Source organism: Tribolium castaneum, unplaced genomic scaffold, assembly GCF_031307605.1.
Source record: "Tribolium castaneum strain GA2 unplaced genomic scaffold, icTriCast1.1 ptg000006l, whole genome shotgun sequence".
In the NCBI taxonomy this organism is placed as follows: Eukaryota; Metazoa; Arthropoda; class Insecta; order Coleoptera; family Tenebrionidae; genus Tribolium; species Tribolium castaneum.
This window is the reverse complement of record NW_026986630.1, coordinates 1,616,371-1,636,074: the sequence shown is the minus strand read 5'-3', so window position 1 is coordinate 1,636,074 and position 19,704 is coordinate 1,616,371.

The window sequence follows — 19,704 nt, the reverse complement described above, 5'->3', positions numbered from 1 at the left end:
AAATTTTATCAGCTTTATTTTAAAAAAAAATAAAAACTGATAGAAGTAATTGTTTTCGAGATATAAGCAAAAAACCAAAGTGAAAACTGTTACCGTTTCAGAACAAAAATGTAATACAGTTTTCAATGTTTGAGACGAAGACGAAAATGCAGCATTTACAATCGACTCTGAAGACTTCAGTGACTTATATGTCACCCCCCTTTTTCTTCTAATAAAGTATTGGACCTAATAAATTAAGTGTATTTTAAATCACAAGACATTTTCTGTTAAAGCACTTTTTTTTTAAATATTAATTATTTTCAAACTTATATCTCGCTTATGGTTAGTCCTACATGAAAAATGCAAATAACTATTTTGTAGGAAATTTTATCAGCTTGAATTTTAGCAAAAAAATAAAAATTGATAGGAGTAACTGTTTTCGAGATATAAGCAAGAAACCAAAAAATTGTTACCTGAATTAAGCGTTTGCATGTAAGCAAATTTAGTACTATTAGTATTATTATTATTAATGTTATTGTTATTAATAGGACAACTAAAGACAACTCCGAAACCTTTAGTGACTTTTATGTCTTTTCCTTTTTCCTCTACTAAAGTGTTAGACACAGTTAAATTAGTTTAATTTCAGTTTTTCAAACATTTTATTTTAAAGCAAATTTTTGTTATATATTATTTATATCCAACTCTATAACTCGCTTATGGTTGGTCCTACAAGAAAAATGCAAATAACTATTTTGTAGAATATTTTATCAGCTTTAATTTTGAAAGAAAGACAAAAATTCATAGGAGTAACTGTTTTCGAGATATAAGCAAGAAACCAAAAAACTGTTACCTTAATAAAGCGCTTGCATATAAGCAGATTTAGTACTGTTAGTCTTATTATTATTAATGTTATTGTTATTAATATGACGACTAAAAACGATTCTGAAAACTTTGGTGACTTTTATGTCTTTTTCTTTTTTCTCTACTAAAGTGTTAGACTCAATTAATTTAGTTTAATTTCGGCTTTTCAAACATTTTATTTAAAGCAAATTTTTGTTAAATATTATTTATATCCAACTCTATAACTCGCTTATGGTTGGTCCTACAAGAAAAATGCAAATAACTATTTTGTAGGAAGCTTTATCAGCTTTAATTTTAAAAGAAAGATAAAAATTGATAGGTGTAACTGTTTTCGAGATATAAGCAAAAAACCAATAAGAAAACTGTAACAGTAACTGAACAAAAATGTAATTCAGTTTTCAATGTTTGAGACGAAGACGAAAATGCAGCATTTACAAACGACTCTAAAGACTTCAGTGATCTTTCTGTCACCTCTTTTTTCTTCTAATAAAGTATTGGACCCAATAAATTAAGTGTATTTTAAATCACAAGACATTTTCTGTTGAAGCACTTTTTTTTTAAATTTTAATTATTTTCAAACTTATATCTTGCTTATGGTTAGTCCTACATTAAAAATGCAATTAACTATTTTGTAGGAAATTTTATCAGCTTTAATTTTAGTAAAAAAATAAAAATTGATAGGAGTAACTGTTTTCGAGATATAAGCAAGAAACCAAAAAATTGTTACCTGAATTAAGCGTTTGCATGTAAGCAAATTTAGTACTATTAGTATTATTATTATTAATGTTATTGTTATTAATATGACGACTAAAAACGATTCTGAAGACTTTGGTGATTTTATGTCTTTTTCTTTTTTCTCTACTAAAGTGTTAGACACAATTAATTTAGTTTAATTTCAGTATTTCAAACATTTAATTTTTAAGCAAGTTTTTGTTAAATATTATGTATATCCAACTTTATAACTCGCTTATGGTTGGTCCTACAAGAAAAATGCAAATAACTATTTTGTAGGAAATTTTATCAGCTTTATTTTGAAAAAAAAATAAAAACTGATAGGAGTAATTGTTTTCGAGATATAAGCAAAAAACCAAAGTGAAAACTGTTACCGTTTCAGAACAAAAATGTAATTCAGTTTTCAATGTTTGAGACGAAGACGAAAATGCAGCATTTACAATCGACTCTGAAGACTTCAGTGACTTATATGTCACCCCCTTTTTCTTCTAATAAAGTATTGGACCTAATAAATTAAGTGTATTTTAAATCACAAGACATTTTCTGTTAAAGCACTTTTTTTTAAATATTAATTAATTTCAAACTTATATCTCGCTTATGGTTAGTCCTACATGAAAAATGCAAATAACTATTTTGTAGGAAATTTTATCAGCTTGAATTTTAGTAAAAAGATAAAAATTGATAGGAGTAACTGTTTTCGAGATATAAGCAAGAAACCAAAACACTGTTACCTTAATTGAGCGTTTGCATATAAGCAAATTTAGTACTATTAGTATTATTATTATTAATGTTATTGTTATTAATAGGACAACTAAAGACAACTCCGAAACCTTTAGTGACTTTTATGTCTTTTCCTTTTTCCTCTACTAAAGTGTTAGACACAGTTAAATTAGTTTAATTTCAGTTTTTCAAACATTTTATTTTAAAGCAAATTTTTGTTATATATTATTTATATCCAACACTATAACTCGCTTATGGTTGGTCCTACAAGAAAAATGCAAATAACTATTTTGTAGAATATTTTATCAGCTTTAATTTTGAAAGAAAGACAAAAATTCATAGGAGTAACTGTTTTCGAGATATAAGCAAGAAACCAAAAAACTGTTACCTTAATAAAGCGCTTGCATATAAGCAGATTTAGTACTATTAGTATTATTATTATTAATGTTATTGTTATTAATATGACGACTAAAAACGATTTTGAAGACTTTGGTGACTTTTATGTCTTTTTCTTTTTTCTCTACTAAAGTGTTAGACACAATTAATTTAGTTTAATTTCAGTATTTCAAACATTTTATTTTTAAGCAAGTTTTTGTTAAATATTATTTATATCCAACTTTATAACTCGCTTATGGTTGGACCTACAAGAAAAATGCAAATAACTATTTTGTAGGAAATGTTATCAGCTTTAATTTTGAAAGAAAGATAAAAATTGATAGGAGTAACTGTTTTCGAGATATAAGCAAAAAACCAAAGTAAAAACTGTTACCGTTTCAGAACAAAAATGTAATTCAGTATTCAATGTTTGAGACGAAGACGAAAATGCAGCATTTAAAATCGACTCTGAAGACTTCAGTGACTTATATGTCACTCCCTTTTTTTTCTAATAAAGTATTGGACCTAATAAATTAAGTGTATTTTAAATCACAAGACATTTTCTGTTAAAGCACTTCTTTTTTAAATATTAATTATTTTCAATCTTATATCTCGCTTATGGTTAGTCCTACATAAAAAATGCAAATAACTATTTTGTAGGAAATTTTATCAGCTTGAATTTTAGTAAAAAGATAAAAATTGATAGGAGTAACTGTTTTCGAGATATGAGCAAGAAACCAAAACACTGTTACCTTAATTAAGCGTTTGCATATAAGCAAATTTAGTACTATTAGTATTATTATTATTAATGTTATTGTTATTAATATGACGATTAAAGACAACTTTGAAAACTTTAGTGACTTTTATGTCTTCTTCTTTTTCCTCTACTAAAGTGTTAGACACAATTAAATTAGTTTAATTTCAGTTTTTCAAACATTTTATTTTAAAGCAAATTTTTGTTAAATATTATTTATATCCAACTCTATAACTCGCTTATGGTTGGTCCTACAAGAAAAATGCAAATAACTATTTTGTAGGAAATTTTATCAGCTTTAATTTTGAAAAAAAGATAAAAATTGATAGGAGTAACTGTTTTCGAGATATAAGCAAAAAACCAATAAGAAAACTGTGACTGTTACTGAACAAAAATGTAATTCGGTTTTCAATGTTTGAGACGAAGACGAAACTGCAGCATTTAAAAACGACTCTGAAGACTTCAGTGACTTTTATGTCACTTCCTTTTTCTTCTAATAAAGTATTGGACCCAATAAATTAAGTGTATTTTAAATCACAAGACATTTTCTGTTAAAGCACTTTTTTTTTAAATATTAATTATTTTCAATCATATATCTCGCTTATGGTTAGTCCTACATGAAAAATGCAAATAACTATTTTGTAGGAAATTTTATCAGCTTGAATTTTAGTAAAAAGATAAAAATTGATAGTAGTAACTGTTTTCGAGATATAAGCAAGAAACCAAAACACTGTTACCTTAATTAAGCGTTTGCATATAAGCAAATTTAGTACTATTAGTATTATTATTATTAATGTTATTGTTATTAATATGACAACTAAAGACAACTCTGAAACCTTTAGTGACTTTTATGTCTTTTCCTTTTTTCTCTACTAAAGTGTTAGACACAGTTAAATTAGTTTAATTTCAGTTTTTCAAACATTTTATTTTAAAGCAAATTTTTGTTAAATATTATTTATATCCAACTCTATAACTCGCTTATGGTTGGTCCTACAAGAAAAATGCAAATAACTATTTTGTAGAATATTTTATCAGCTTTAATTTTGAAAGAAAGACAAAAATTCATAGGAGTAACTGTTTTCGAGATATAAGCAAGAAACCAAAAAACTGTTACCTTAATAAAGCGCTTGCTTATAAGCAGATTTAGTACTATTAGTATTATTATTATTAATGTTATTGTTATTAATATGACGACTAAATACGATTCTGAAGACTTTGGTGACTTTTATGTCTTTTTCTTTTTTCTCTACTAAAGTGTTAGACACAATTAATTTAGTTTAATTTCAGTATTTTAAACATTTTATTTTTAAGCAAGTTTTTGTTAAATATTATTTATATCCAACTTTATAACTCGCTTATGGTTGGTCCTACAAGAAAAATGCAAATAACTATTTTGTAGGAAATGTTATCAGCTTTAATTTTGAAAGAAAGATAAAAATTGATAGAAGTAACTGTTTTCGAGATATAAGCAAGAAACCAAAAAACTGTTACCTTAATAAAGCGCTTGCATATAAGCAGATTTAGTACTATTAGTATTATTATTATTAATGTTATTGTTATTAATATGACGACTAAAAACGATTCTGAAGACTTTGGTGACTTTTATGTCTTTTTCTTTTTTCTCTACTAAAGTGTTAGACACAATTAATTTAGTTTAATTTCAGTATTTCAAACATTTTATTTTTAAGCAAGTTTTTGTTAAATATTATTTATATCCAACTTTATAACTCGCTTATGGTTGGTCCTACAAGAAAAATGCAAATAACTATTTTGTAGGAAATATTATCAGCTTTAATTTTGAAAGAAAGATAAAAATTGATAGGAGTAACTGTTTTCGAGATATAAGCAAGAAACCAAAAAAATGTTACGTTAATTAAGCGTTTGCATATAAGCAAATTTAGTACTATTAGTATTATTATTATTAATGTTATTGTTATTAATATGACGACTAAAGACGACTCTGAAACATTTAGTGACTTTTATGTCTTCTCCTTTTTCCTCTACTAAAGTGTTAGACACAATTAATTTAGTTTAATTCCGGTTTTTCAAGCATTTTATTTTAAAGCAAATTTTTGTTAAATATTATTTATATCCAACTCTATAACTCGTTTATGCTTGGTCCTACAAGAAAAATGTAAATAACTATTTTGTTGGAAATTTTATCAGCTTTAATTTTGAAAGAAAGATAAAATTTGATAGGAGTAACTGTTTTCGAGATATAAGCAAAAAACCAATAAGAAAACTGTAACTGTTACTGAACAAAAATGTAATTCAGTTTTCAATGTTTGAGACGAAGTCAAAAATGCAGCATTTAAAAACGACTCTGAAGACTTCAGTGACTTTTATGTCACCTCCTTTTTCTTCTAATAAAGTATTGGACCCAACAAATTAAGTGTATTTTAAATCACAAGACATTTTCTGTTAAAACACTTTTTTTTAATTAATAATTATTTTCAAACTTATATCTCGCTTATGGTTAGTTCTACATGAAAAATGCAAATAACTATTTTGTAGAAAATTTTATCACCTTTAATTTTGGTGAAAAAGTAAAAATTGATAGGAGTAACTGTTTTCGAGATATAGGCAGAAAACAAAAAAACTGTTACCTTAATTAAGCGCTTGCATATAAGCAAATTTAGTACTACTAGTATTGTTATTATAAATGTTATTGTTATTAATATGACGACTAAAGACAACTTTAAGACTTTAGTGACTTTTATGTCTCTCCTTTTTCCTCTACTAAAGTGTTAGACACAATTAATTTAGTTTAATTTCGGTTTTTCAAACATTTTATTTTAAAGCAAATTTTTGTTAATTATTAAAAACTATAAATTGGCTTAGATTGCCTAAAAACACAGATCACACATGATCTTTTGCATAAAAATGAGAAAACGCTCATGTAACACACAAAATAAGCTCCATTTTTCCTTTTTAAAAGTATTATTATTATTATTACTTTTGTTACTATTATTATTATTATTATTATTATTATTATTATTATTATTGTTATTATTATTATTATTATTATTATTATTATTATTATTATTATTATTATTATTATTATTATTATTATTATTATTATTAAAAACTTATATTAAACAGACAGAAAACGTCGTATTCTGACACAACTTAAAACACAGATCACACATGATCTTTTGCATAGAAATGAGAAAACGCTCATATAACACAAAATAAGCTTCATTTTGGCTTAGAAAACTAAGCTTACTTTTACTACTACTATTATTTTTATTTTTATTATTATTATTATTATTACTATTATTTTTATCATTATTATTACTATTATTATTATTATTATTATTATTATTATTATTATTATTATTATTATTATTATTATTATTATTAATATTATTATTATTAAAGACCGATTATAACTTTTGTATAGTAAATGTTTTTATACCAGTTTTAAAATGAGTTATTAATTTTAGACAATTTCTTGCCTAAAAACACAGATCACAGATGATCTCTTGCATAGAAATGAGAAAACGCTCAGATAACACAAAATAAGCATCATTTTTGCTTAGAAAAACTAAGCTTTAATTTAGAAAGAAATTTATTATTATAAGTATTATTATCATTATTATTATTATTATTATTATTATTATTATTATTATTATTATTATTATTATTATTATTATTATTATTATTATTATTATTATTATTATTATTATTATTAACTTTTGTATAGTAAATGTTTTTATACCAGTTTTAAAATGAGTTATTAATTTTATTCAATTTCTTGCCTAAAAACACAGATCACAGATAATCTCTTGCATAGAAATGAGAAAACGCTCATATAACACACAAAATAAGCATCATTTTTGCTTAGAAAAACTAAGCTTTAATTTAGAAAGAAATTCATTATTATAAGTATTATTATCATTATTATTATTATTATTATTATTATTATTATTATTATTATTATTATTATTATTATTATTATTACTATTATTATTATTATTATTATTACTATTATTATTATTATTATTATTATTATTATTATTATTATTATTAACTTTTGTATAGTAAATGTTTTTATACCAGTTTTAAAATGAGTTATTAATTTTAGACAATTTCTTGCCTAAAAATACAGATCACAGATGATTTCTTGCATAGAAATGAGAAAGCGCTCATATAACACACAAAATAAGCTTCATTTTTGCTTAGAAAACTAAGCTTACTTTTATTTCTATTATTATTTTTATTATTATTATTATTATTATTATTATTATTATTATTATTATTATTATTATTATTATTATTATTATTATTATTATTATTATTATTATTATTATTATTGTTATTATTATTATTATTAACTTTTGTATAGTAAATGTTTTTATACCAGTTTTAAAATGAGTTATTAATTTTAGACACTTTCTTGCCTAAAAATACAGATCACAGATGATTTCTTGCATAGAAATGAGAAAGCGCTCATATAACACACAAAATAAGCATCATTTTTGCTTAGAAAAACTAAGCTTTAATTTAGAAAGAAATTCATTATTATAAGTATTATTATCATTATTACTATTATTATCATTATTATTACTATTATTATTATTATTATTATTATTATTATTATTATTATTATTATTATTATTATTATTATTATTATTATTATTATTATTATTATTATTATTATTATTATTATTATTATTATTATTATTATTGTTATTATTATTATTATTATTAAAAACTTATATTAAACAGACAGAAAACGTCGTATTCTGACACAAAAAAACGAATTACGTTATAGACTTGACGAGAACGGCGTATCTCGGACTCTTATAGGACTCTTATAGGGTCAAAAATTATCAGTTTGGATTAAAACAAATTATTTTTGTTGACTCTCAGTCTGAATTGTTCATCAGTTCAAACAAAAACGGCTTACTTTAGACGATCTTTTGCTTTGAACAAGAAAACTTACATCGAACAGACTAAAAACGTATTAATCTGGCATAAAAGAGCAATTTATGTATCACTTTGGATAAAGGCAGCTAATCCTATTCGTTTCATTGCTTAAAATAGACAAAATTGTTAATAAATCTAACAAAAACGCTGTATTCTAGCACAAAATACTAATTACATTATAGTTTCGACGAGAATAGCTTATTTGGAATGATTCTATGCTTCCAAACGAGTAAATTTTTAATAAACAGATGCCAAACATCATGTTTTGTCCTATAAAGACATTTTATATTGCAGTTTGTATTAAAACAAAATATTTTCGTTGATTCTTTGTTAGAAGCAGCAAACCTAACATTAAAGAATCTGAAAACTTTGTATTCGGACACAAACCACCGAATTTTGTTTCAGTTTAGACAAAAACGGTTGATTTTCGACAATATTTTGCTTTGAACAAGAAAGCTTATATCAAACTGACTAAAAACGTCTTATTTTAGCACAAAACAAAAGATTTGCGTTATAGTCTTAAAGCTGATTCATGCCACAGTTTGGATAAAAACCAATTATTTTTGTTAATTCATTGTTACAAACAAGAAACCTTACATCAAAGAAACTGAAAACCCCTTATTTAGGCACAGAAATTCGAATTACGTTTCAGTCTGGACAAAAACTGCTTATTTTAGACGATCCTTTGTTTTGAACACGAAAACTTACATTAAAAAGATTAAAAACGTCTTATTCTGGCTGAAAACTGCAAATTATATATTACTCTAGATAAAAGCAATTTATCCTGATTACTCCTTTACTTAGAATAGAGTAAACTTGTATAAAACTTAATGAAAACTTTAAATTTCGTCTCAAAGAAATAATTTACGTTATAGTTTTGACCAGCACTGTTTATTTCAAACGAAATTATGATTCGAAACTAATGAACTTTTATGGGGCAGATGCAAAACCACATATTACCATATAAAGCGTTGTTTTAAAGCAAAGTATTACCTTTTGCAACAAGAAATTTCACGTCAAAGAAACTGAAAACTTCGTATCCATACATAAATATCTAATTACGTATCAGTTTAGGCAAATACAGCTTATTTTAAACGATTCCTTGCTATAAACAAGAAAAATTTTATCAAGCATATTGAAAACGTCTTATTCTCGAAAATAAGAGCAAATTATGTATCAGTTTTAACAAAAGCGGATTACTCTGTTTAATTCTATGCTTAGAGTAGAGGAAACTACTATAAAACGTAATGAAAACTCTATATTCAAGCTCAAAAGAACAAATTACGTTATAGTTTTGACAAAAAAAAATATTTCGGACGATTACATACTTCGAAGTAAGCAAACTTTAATTGAACAAGTGCAAAAGCTAATACTTTGCTTTAAAATAATGATTTATGTGGTAATATGGTATTTTGCATCTGTCCTATAAAAGTTTACCCGTTTCGCTCCATTGAATCATTAGAAATAAATTATTTTGACACAACAACAACACAAATAATTTGTTTTTGTTTAAACTGTAACATAAGTCGCTTTTATAAAACGAACTAAGACGTTTGGCATCTGCTTAGTGAAAGTTTTCTCGTTTGGGGGCATAAAATCGTTTGAAATTAACAGTTCTGGTCAAAACTATTACGTAAATTATTTCTTTGTATCACTTTAAAGATTTGCGTTATAGTCTTGACGAGAACTGTTAATTTCAAACGATTCTATGCTTTGAAACCAGTATACTTTCACTGAACAGAGGCAAAACGTCTGATTTCGCCTTTAAAAAACGATTTATGTCACAGTTTGGATTAAAACCAATGATTTTCGTTTATTTATTGTTACAAACAAGAAACCTTACATCAAAGAAACTGAAAACCTCTTATTCAGGCCCAGAAAATCAAATTACGTTTCAGTCTGGACACAAATTGCTTATTTTAGACGATTCTTTCTTTTGAACACGAAAACTTACATTAAAAAGATTAAAAACGTCTTATTCTGGCTCAAAACTGCAAATTATGTATTACTTTGGATAAAAGCAGTTTATCCTGATTACTCCTTTGCTTAGAATAGAGCAAACTTGTATAAAACTTAATGAAAACTTTAAATTTCGTCTCAAAGAAATAATTTACGTTATAGTTTTGACCAGAACTGTTAATTTCAAACGATTTTATGCCCCCAAACGAGAAAACTTTCACTAAACAGATGCCAAACGTCTTAGTTCGTTTTATAAAAACGACATGTTACAGTTTAAACAAAAAAATTATTTTCGTTGTTGTGTCAAAATAATTTATTTCGAATGATTCAATGGAGCGAAACGAGTAAACTTTTATAGGACAGATGCAAAATACCATATTACCACATAAATCGTTATTTTAAAGCAAAGTATTAGCTTTTGCACTTGTTCAATTAAAGTTTGCTTACTTCGAAATATGTAGTCGTCTGAAATAATTTTTTTTGTCAAAACTATAACGTAATTTGTTCTTTTGAGCTTGAATATAGAGTTTTCATTACGTTTTATAGTAGTTTACTCTACTCTAAGCATAGAATCAAACAGAGTAATCCGCTTTTGTTAAAACTGATACATAATTTGCTCTTATTTTCGAGAATAAGACATTTTCAATATGTTTGATAAAATTTTTCTTGTTTATAGCAAGGAATCGTTTAAAATAAGCTGTATTTGCCTAAACTGATACGTAATTCGATATTTGTGCATGGATACGATGTTTTCAGTTTCTTTGACGTGAAATTTCTTGTTGCAAAAGGTAATAATTTGCTTTAAAACAACGCTTTATATTGTAATATGTGGTTTTGCATCTGCCCCATAAAAGTTCATTAGTTTCGAATCATAAAATCGTTTGAAATAAACAGTGCTGGTCAAAACTATAACGTAAATTATTTCTTTGAGACGAAATTTAAAGTTTTTATTAAGTTTTATACAAGTTTACTCTATTCTAAGTAAAGGAGTAATCAGGATAAATTGCTTTTATCTAGAGTAATATATAATTTGCAGTTTTCAGCCAGAATAAGACGTTTTTAATCTTTTTAATGTAAGTTTTTGTATTCAAAACAAAGGATCGTCTAAAGTAAGCAGTTTTTGTTCAGACTGAAACGTAATTCGAATTTCTGTGCCTGAATAAGGGGTTTTCAGTTACTTTAATGTAAGGTTTCATGTTTGTAACAATGAATTAACGAAAATAATTGGTTTTTATCCAAACTGTGGCATGAATCGTTTTTAAAAGGCGAAATAAGATGTTTTTCCTCTGTACAGTGAAAGTTTACTCGTTTCAAAGCATAGAACCGTTTGAAATTAACAGCTCTCGTTAAGACTATAACGCAAATCTTTTGTTTTGTGCTAAAATAAGACGTTTTTAGTCAGTTTGATATAAGTTTTCTTGTTCAAAGCAAAATATTGTCGAAAATCAACCGTTTTTGTCTAAACTGATACAAAATTCGGTGGTTTGTGTCCGAATACAAAGTTTTCAGATTCTTTAATGTTAGGTTTGCTGCTTCTAACAAAGAATCAACGAAAATATTTTGTTTTAATACAAACTGCAATATAAAATGTCTTTATAGGACAAAACATGATGTTTGGCATCTGTTTAATAAAAATTTACTCGTTTGGAAGCATAGAATCATTCCAAATAAGCTATTCTCGTCGAAACTATAATGTAATTAGTATTTTGTGCTAGAATACAGCGTTTTTGTTAGATTTATTAACAATTTTGTCTATTTTAAGCAATAAAACGAATAGGATTAGCTGCCTTTATCCGAAGTGATACATAAATTGCTCTTTTATGCCAGATTAATACGTTTTTAATCTGTTCTATGTAAGTTTTCTTGTTCAAAGCAAAAGATCGTCTAAAATAAGCCGCTTTTGTTTGAACTGATAAACAATTCAGACTGAGACTCAACAAAAATAATTTGTTTTAATCCAAACTGATACTTTTTGACCCTATAAGAGTCCTATAAGAGTCCGAGATACGCCGATCTCGTCAAGTCTATAACGTAATTCGTTTTTTTGTGTCAGAATACGACGTTTTCTGTCTGTTTAATATAAGTTTTTAATAATAATAATAATAACAATAATAATAATAATAATAATAATAATAATAATAATAATAATAATAATAATAATAATAATAATAATAATAATAGTAATAATAATAATAATATTAATAATAATAATAATGAAAATAATAATAGTAATAAAAGTAAGCTTAGTTTTCTAAGCAAAAATGAAGCTTATTTTGTGTGTTATATGAGCGTTTTCTCATTTCTATGCAAGAAATCATCTGTGATCTGTGTTTTTAGGCAACAAATTGTCTAAAATTAATATCTCATTTTAAAACTGGTATAAAAACATTTACTATACAAAAGTTATAATCAGTTTTTACTAATAATAAAATTAATAATAATAATAATAATAATAATAATAATAATAATAATAATAATAATAATAATAATAATTATAATAATAATAGTAATAATAATAATAATAATAATAATAATAATAATAATAATAATAATAATAATAGTAATAGTAACATAAGTAATAATAATAATAATACTTTTAATAAAGAAAAATGGAGCTTATTTTGTGTGTTACATGAGCGTTTTTTCATTTCTATGCAAAAGATCATGTGTGATCTGTGTTTTTAGGCAATCTAACCCATTTTATAGTTTTTAATATTTAACAAAAATTTGCTTTAAAATAAAATGTTTGAAAAACTGAAATTAAACTAAATTAATTGTGTCTAACACTTTAGTAGAAGAAAAAGGAGGAGACATAAAAGTCACTAAAGTCTTAGGGTTGTCTTTAGTCGTCATATTAATAACAATAACATTTATAATAACAATACTAGTAGTACTAAATTTGCTTATATGCAAGCGCTTACTTAAGGTAACAGTTTTTTTGTTTTTTGCTTATATCTCGAAAACAGTTACTCCTAACAATTTTTACTTTTTCACCAAAATTAAAGGTGATAAAATTTCCTACAAAATAGTTATTTGCATTTTTCATGTAGAACTAACCATAAGCGAGATATAAGTTTGAAAATAATTAATAATAAAAAAAAAATGTTTTAACAGAAAATGTCTTGTGATTTAAAATACACTTAATTTGTTGGGTCCAATACTTTATTAGAAGAAAAAGGAGGTGACATAAAAGTCACTGAAGTCTTCAGAGTCGTTTTTAAATGCTGCATTTTTGTCTTCGTCTCAAACATTGAAAACTGAATTACATTTTTGTTCAGTAACAGTTACAGTTTTCTTATTGGTTTTTTGCTTATATCTCGAAAACAGTTACTCCTATCAATTTTTATCTTTCTTTCAAAATTAAAGCTGATAAAATATTCTACAAAATAGTTATTTGCATTTTTCTTGTAGGACCAACCATAAGCGAGTTATAAAGTTGGATATAAATAATATTTAACAAAAACTTGCTTAAAAATAAAATGTTTGAAATACTGAAATTAAACTAAATTAATTGTGTCTAACACTTTAGTAGAAAAAAAAGAAAAAGACATAAAAGTCACCAAAGTCTTCAAAATCGTTTTTAGTCGTCATATTAATAACAATAACATTAATAATAATAATACTAATAGTACTAAATCTGCTTATATGCAAGCGCTTTATTAAGGTAACAGTTTTTTGGTTTCTTGCTTATATCTCGAAAACAGTTACTCCTATGAATTTTTGTCTTTCTTTCAAAATTAAAGCTGATAAAATATTCTACAAAATAGTTATTTGCATTTTTCTTGTAGGACCAACCATAAGCGAGTTATATAGTTGGATATAAATAATATTTAACAAAAATTTGCTTTAAAATAAAATGTTTGAAAAACGGAAATTAAACTAATTTAACTGTGTCTAACACTTTAGTAGAGAAAAAAGGAAAAGACATAAAAGTCACTAAAGGTTTCAGAGTTGTCTTTAGTTGTCATATTAATAACAATAACATTAATAATAATAATACTAATAGTACTAAATTTGCTTATATGCAAACGCTTAATTAAGGTAACAGTGTTTTGGTTTCTTGCTTATATCTCGAAAACAGTTACTCCTATCAATTTTTATCTTTTTACTAAAATTCAAGCTGATAAAATTTCCTACAAAATAGTTATTTGCATTTTTCATGTAGGACTAACCATAAGCGAGATATATGATTGAAAATAATTAATATTTAAAAAAAAAGTGCTTTAACAGAAAATGTCTTGTGATTTAAAATGCACTTAATTTATTGGGTCCAATACTTTATTAGAAGAAAAAGGAAGTGACATAAAAGTCACTGAAGTCTTCAGAGTCGTTTTTAAATGCTGCAGTTTCGTCTTCGTCTCAAACATTGAAAACCGAATTACATTTTTGTTCAGTAACAGTCACAGTTTTCTTATTGGTTTTTTGCTTATATCTCGAAAACAGTTACTCCTATCAATTTTTATCTTTCTTTCAAAATTAAAGCTGATAAAATTTCCTACAAAATAGTTATTTGCATTTTTCTTGTAGGACCAACCATAAGCGAGTTATAGAGTTGGATATAAATAATATTTAACAAAAATTTGCTTTAAAATAAAATGTTTGAAAAACTGAAATTAAACTAATTTAATTGTGTCTAACACTTTAGTAGAGGAAAAAGAAGAAGACATAAAAGTCACTAAAGGTTTCAAAATTGTCTTTAATCGTCATATTAATAACAATAACATTAATAATAATAATACTAATAGTACTTAATTTGCTTATATGCAAACGCTTAATTAAGGTAACAGTGTTTTGGTTTCTTGCTCATATCTCGAAAACAGTTACTCCTATCAATTTTTATCTTTTCACTAAAATTCAAGCTGATAAAATTTCCTACAAAATAGTTATTTGCAATTTTTATGTAGGACTAACCATAAGCGAGATATAAGATTGAAAATAATTAATTTTTAAAAAAGAAGTGCTTTAACAGAAAATGTCTTGTGATTTAAAATACACTTAATTTATTAGGTCCAATACTTTATTAAAAAAAAAAGGGGCTGACATATAAGTCACTGAAGTCTTCAGAGTCGATTTTAAATGCTGCATTTTCGTCTTCGTCTCAAACATTGAAAACTGAATTACATTTTTGTTCTGAAACGGTAACAGTTTTTACTTTGGTTTTTTGCTTATATCTCGAAAACAGTTACTCCTATCAATTTTTATCTTTCTTTCAAAATTAAAGCTGATAACATTTCCTACAAAATAGTTATTTGCATTTTTCTTGTAGGACCAACCATAAGCGAGTTATAGAGTTGGATATAAATAATATTTAACAAAAATTTGCTTTAAAATAAAATGTTTGAAAAACTGAAATTAAACTAATTTAATTGTGTCTAACACTTTAGTAGAGGAAAAAGAAGAAGACATAAAAGTCACTAAAGGTTTCAAAGTTGTCTTTAATCGTCATATTAATAACAATAACATTAATAATAATAATACTAATAGTACTAAATTTGCTTATATGCAAACGCTTAATTAAGGTAACAGTGTTTTGATTTCTTGCTCATATCTCGAAAACAGTTACTCCTATCAATTTTTATCTTTTCACTAAAATTCAAGCTGATAAAATTTCCTACAAAATAGTTATTTGCAATTTTTATGTAGGACTAACCATAAGCGAGATATAAGATTGAAAATAATTAATATTTAAAAAAGAAGTGCTTTAACAGAAAATGTCTTGTGATTTAAAATACACTTAATTTATTAGGTCCAATACTTTATTAAAAAAAAAGGGGCTGACATATAAGTCACTGAAGTCTTCAGAGTCGATTTTAAATGCTGCATTTTCGTCTTCGTCTCAAACATTGAAAACTGAATTACATTTTTGTTCTGAAACGGTAACAGTTTTTACTTTGGTTTTTTGCTTATATCTCGAAAACAGTTACTCCTATCAATTTTTATCTTTCTTTCAAAATTAAAGCTGATAACATTTCCTACAAAATAGTTATTTGCATTTTTCTTGTAGGACCAACCATAAGCGAGTTATAGAGTTGGATATAAATAATATTTAACAAAAATTTGCTTTAAAATAAAATGTTTGAAAAACTGAAATTAAACTAATTTAATTGTGTCTAACACTTTAGTAGAGGAAAAAGAAGAAGACATAAAAGTCACTAAAGGTTTCAAAGTTGTCTTTAATCGTCATATTAATAACAATAACATTAATAATAATAATACTAATAGTACTAAATTTGCTTATATGCAAACGCTTAATTAAGGTAACAGTGTTTTGATTTCTTGCTCATATCTCGAAAACAGTTACTCCTATCAGTTTTTATCTTTTTTTCAAAATTAAAGCTGATAAAATTTCCTACAAAATAGTTATTTGCATTTTTCTTGTAGGACCAACCATAAGCGAGTTATAGAGTTGGATATAAATAATATTTAACAAAAATTTGCTTTAAAATAAAATGTTTGAAAAACTGAAATTAAACTAATTTAATTGTGTCTAACACTTTAGTAGAGGAAAAAGAAGAAGACAAGAAAGACAAAAATTTATAGGAGTAACTGTTTTCGAGATATAAGCAAGAAACCAAAAAACTGTTACCTTAATAAAGCGCTTGCATATAAGCAGATTTAGTACTATTAGTATTATTATTATTAATGTTATTGTTATTAATATGACGACTAAAAACGATTTTGAAGACTTTGGTGACTTTTATGTCTTTTTCTTTTTTCTCTACTAAAGTGTTAGACACAATTAATTTAGTTTAATTTCAGTATTTCAAACATTTTATTTTTAAGCAAGTTTTTGTTAAATATTATTTATATCCAACTTTATAACTCGCTTATGGTTGGTCCTACAAGAAAAATGCAAATAACTATTTTGTAGGAAATGTTATCAGCTTTAATTTTGAAAGAAAGATAAAAATTGATAGGAGTAACTGTTTTCGAGATATAAGCAAAAAACCAAAGTAAAAACTGTTACCGTTTCAGAACAAAAATGTAATTCAGTATGCAATGTTTGAGACGAAGACGAAAATGCAGCATTTAAAATCGACTCTGAAGACTTCAGTGACTTATATGTCACTCCCTTTTTTTTCTAATAAAGTATTGGACCTAAAAAATTAAGTGTATTTTAAATCACAAGACATTTTCTGTTAAAGCACTTCTTTTTTAAATATTAATTATTTTCAATCTTATATCTCGCTTATGGTTAGTCCTACATAAAAAATGCAAATAACTATTTTGTAGGAAATTTTATCAGCTTGAATTTTAGTAAAAAGATAAAAATTGATAGGAGTAACTGTTTTCGAGATATGAGCAAGTAACCAAAACACTGTTACCTTAATTAAGCGTTTGCATATAAGCAAATTTAGTACTATTAGTATTATTATTATTAATGTTATTGTTATTAATATGACGATTAAAGACAACTTTGAAACCTTTAGTGACTTTTTTTCTTGCTTATTTCTCGAAAACAGTTACTCCTATCAATTTTTATCTTTTTACTAAAATTAAAGCTGATAAAATTTCCTACAAAATAGTTATTTGCATTTTTCTTGTAGGACCAACCATAAGCGAGTTATAGAGATGGATATAAATAATATTTAACAAAAATTTGCTTTAAAATAAAATGTTTGAAATACTGAAATTAAACTAAATTAATTGTGACTAACACTTTAGTATAGGAAAAAGGAGAAGACATAAAAGTCACCAAAGTCTTTAGAGTCTTTTTTAGTCGTCATTTTAATAACAATAACATTAATAATAATAATACTAATAGTACTAAATTTGCTTATATGCAAGCGCTTTATTAAGGTAACAGTTTTTTGGTTTTTTGCTTATATCTCGAAAACAGTTACTCCTATCAATTTTTATCTTTTTACTAAAATTAAAGCTGATAAAATTTCCTACAAAATAGTTATTTGCATTTTTCTTGTAGGACCAAGCATAAGCGAGTTATAGAGATGGATATAAATAATATTTAACAAAAATTTGCTTTAAAATAAAATGTTTGAAATACTGAAATTAAACTAAATTAATTGTGTCTAACACTTTAGTAGAATAAAAAGAAAAAGACATAAAAGTCACTAAAGGTTTCAGAGTCGTTTTTAGTCGTCATATTAATAACAATAACATTAATAATAATAATACTAATATTACTAAATTTGCTTATATGCAAGCGCTTAATTAAGGCAACAGTTTCTTGCTTATATCTCAAAAACAGTTACTCCTATCAATTTTTATCTTTTTACAAAAATTAAAGCTGATAAAATTTCCTACAAAATTGTTATTTGCATTTTTTATGTAGAACTAACCATAAGCGAGATATAAGTTTGAAAATAATTAATTTTTAAAGAAAAAGTGCTTTAACAGAAAATGTCTTGTGATTTAAAATACACTTAATTTAATGGGTTCAATACTTTATTAGAAGAAAAAGGAGGTGACATAAAAGTCACCAAAGTCTTCAGAGTGGTTTTTAGTACTAAATTTGCTTATATGTAAGCCCTTAATTAAGGTAACAGATTTTTGGTTTCTTGCTTATATCTCGAAAACAGTTACTCCTATCAATTTTTATCTTTTCACTAAAATTAAAGCTGATAAAATTTCCTACAAAATAGTTATTTGCATTTTTCATGTAGAACTAACCATAAGCGAGATATAAGTTTGAAAATAATTAATATTTAAAAAAAAAGTGTTTTAACAGAAAATGTCTTGGGATTTAAAATACACTTAATTTATTGGGTCCAATAGTTTATTAGAAGAAAAAGGAGGTGACATAAAAGTCACTGAAGTCTTCAGAGTCGATTTTAAATGCTGCATTTTCGTCTTCGTCTCAAACATTGAAAACTGAATTACATTTTTGTTCAGTAACAGTTACAGTTTTCTTATTGGTTTTTTGCTTATATCTCGAAAACTGTTACTCCTATCAATTTTTATCTTTATTTCAAAATTAAAGCTGATAAAATTTCCTACAAAATCGTTATTTGCATTTTTCTTGTAGGACCAACCATAAGCGAGTTATAGAGTTGGATATAAATAATATTTAACAAAAATTTGCTTTAAAATAAAATTTTTGAAAAACTGAAATTAAACTAATTTAATTGTGTCTAACACTTTAGTAGAGGAAAAAAAAAGACATAAAAGTCACTAAAGGTTTCAGAGTCGTCTTTAGTCGTCATATTAATAACAATAACATTAATGATAATAATACTAATAGTACTAAATTTGCTTATATGCAAACGCTTAATTAAGATAACAGTGTTTTCGTTTCTTGCTTATATCTCGAAAACAGTTACTCCTATAAATTTTTATCTTTTTACTAAAATTAAAGCTGATAAAATTTCCTACAAAATAGTTGTTTGCATTTCTTTTGTAAGACCAACCATAAGCGAGTTATAGAGTTGGAT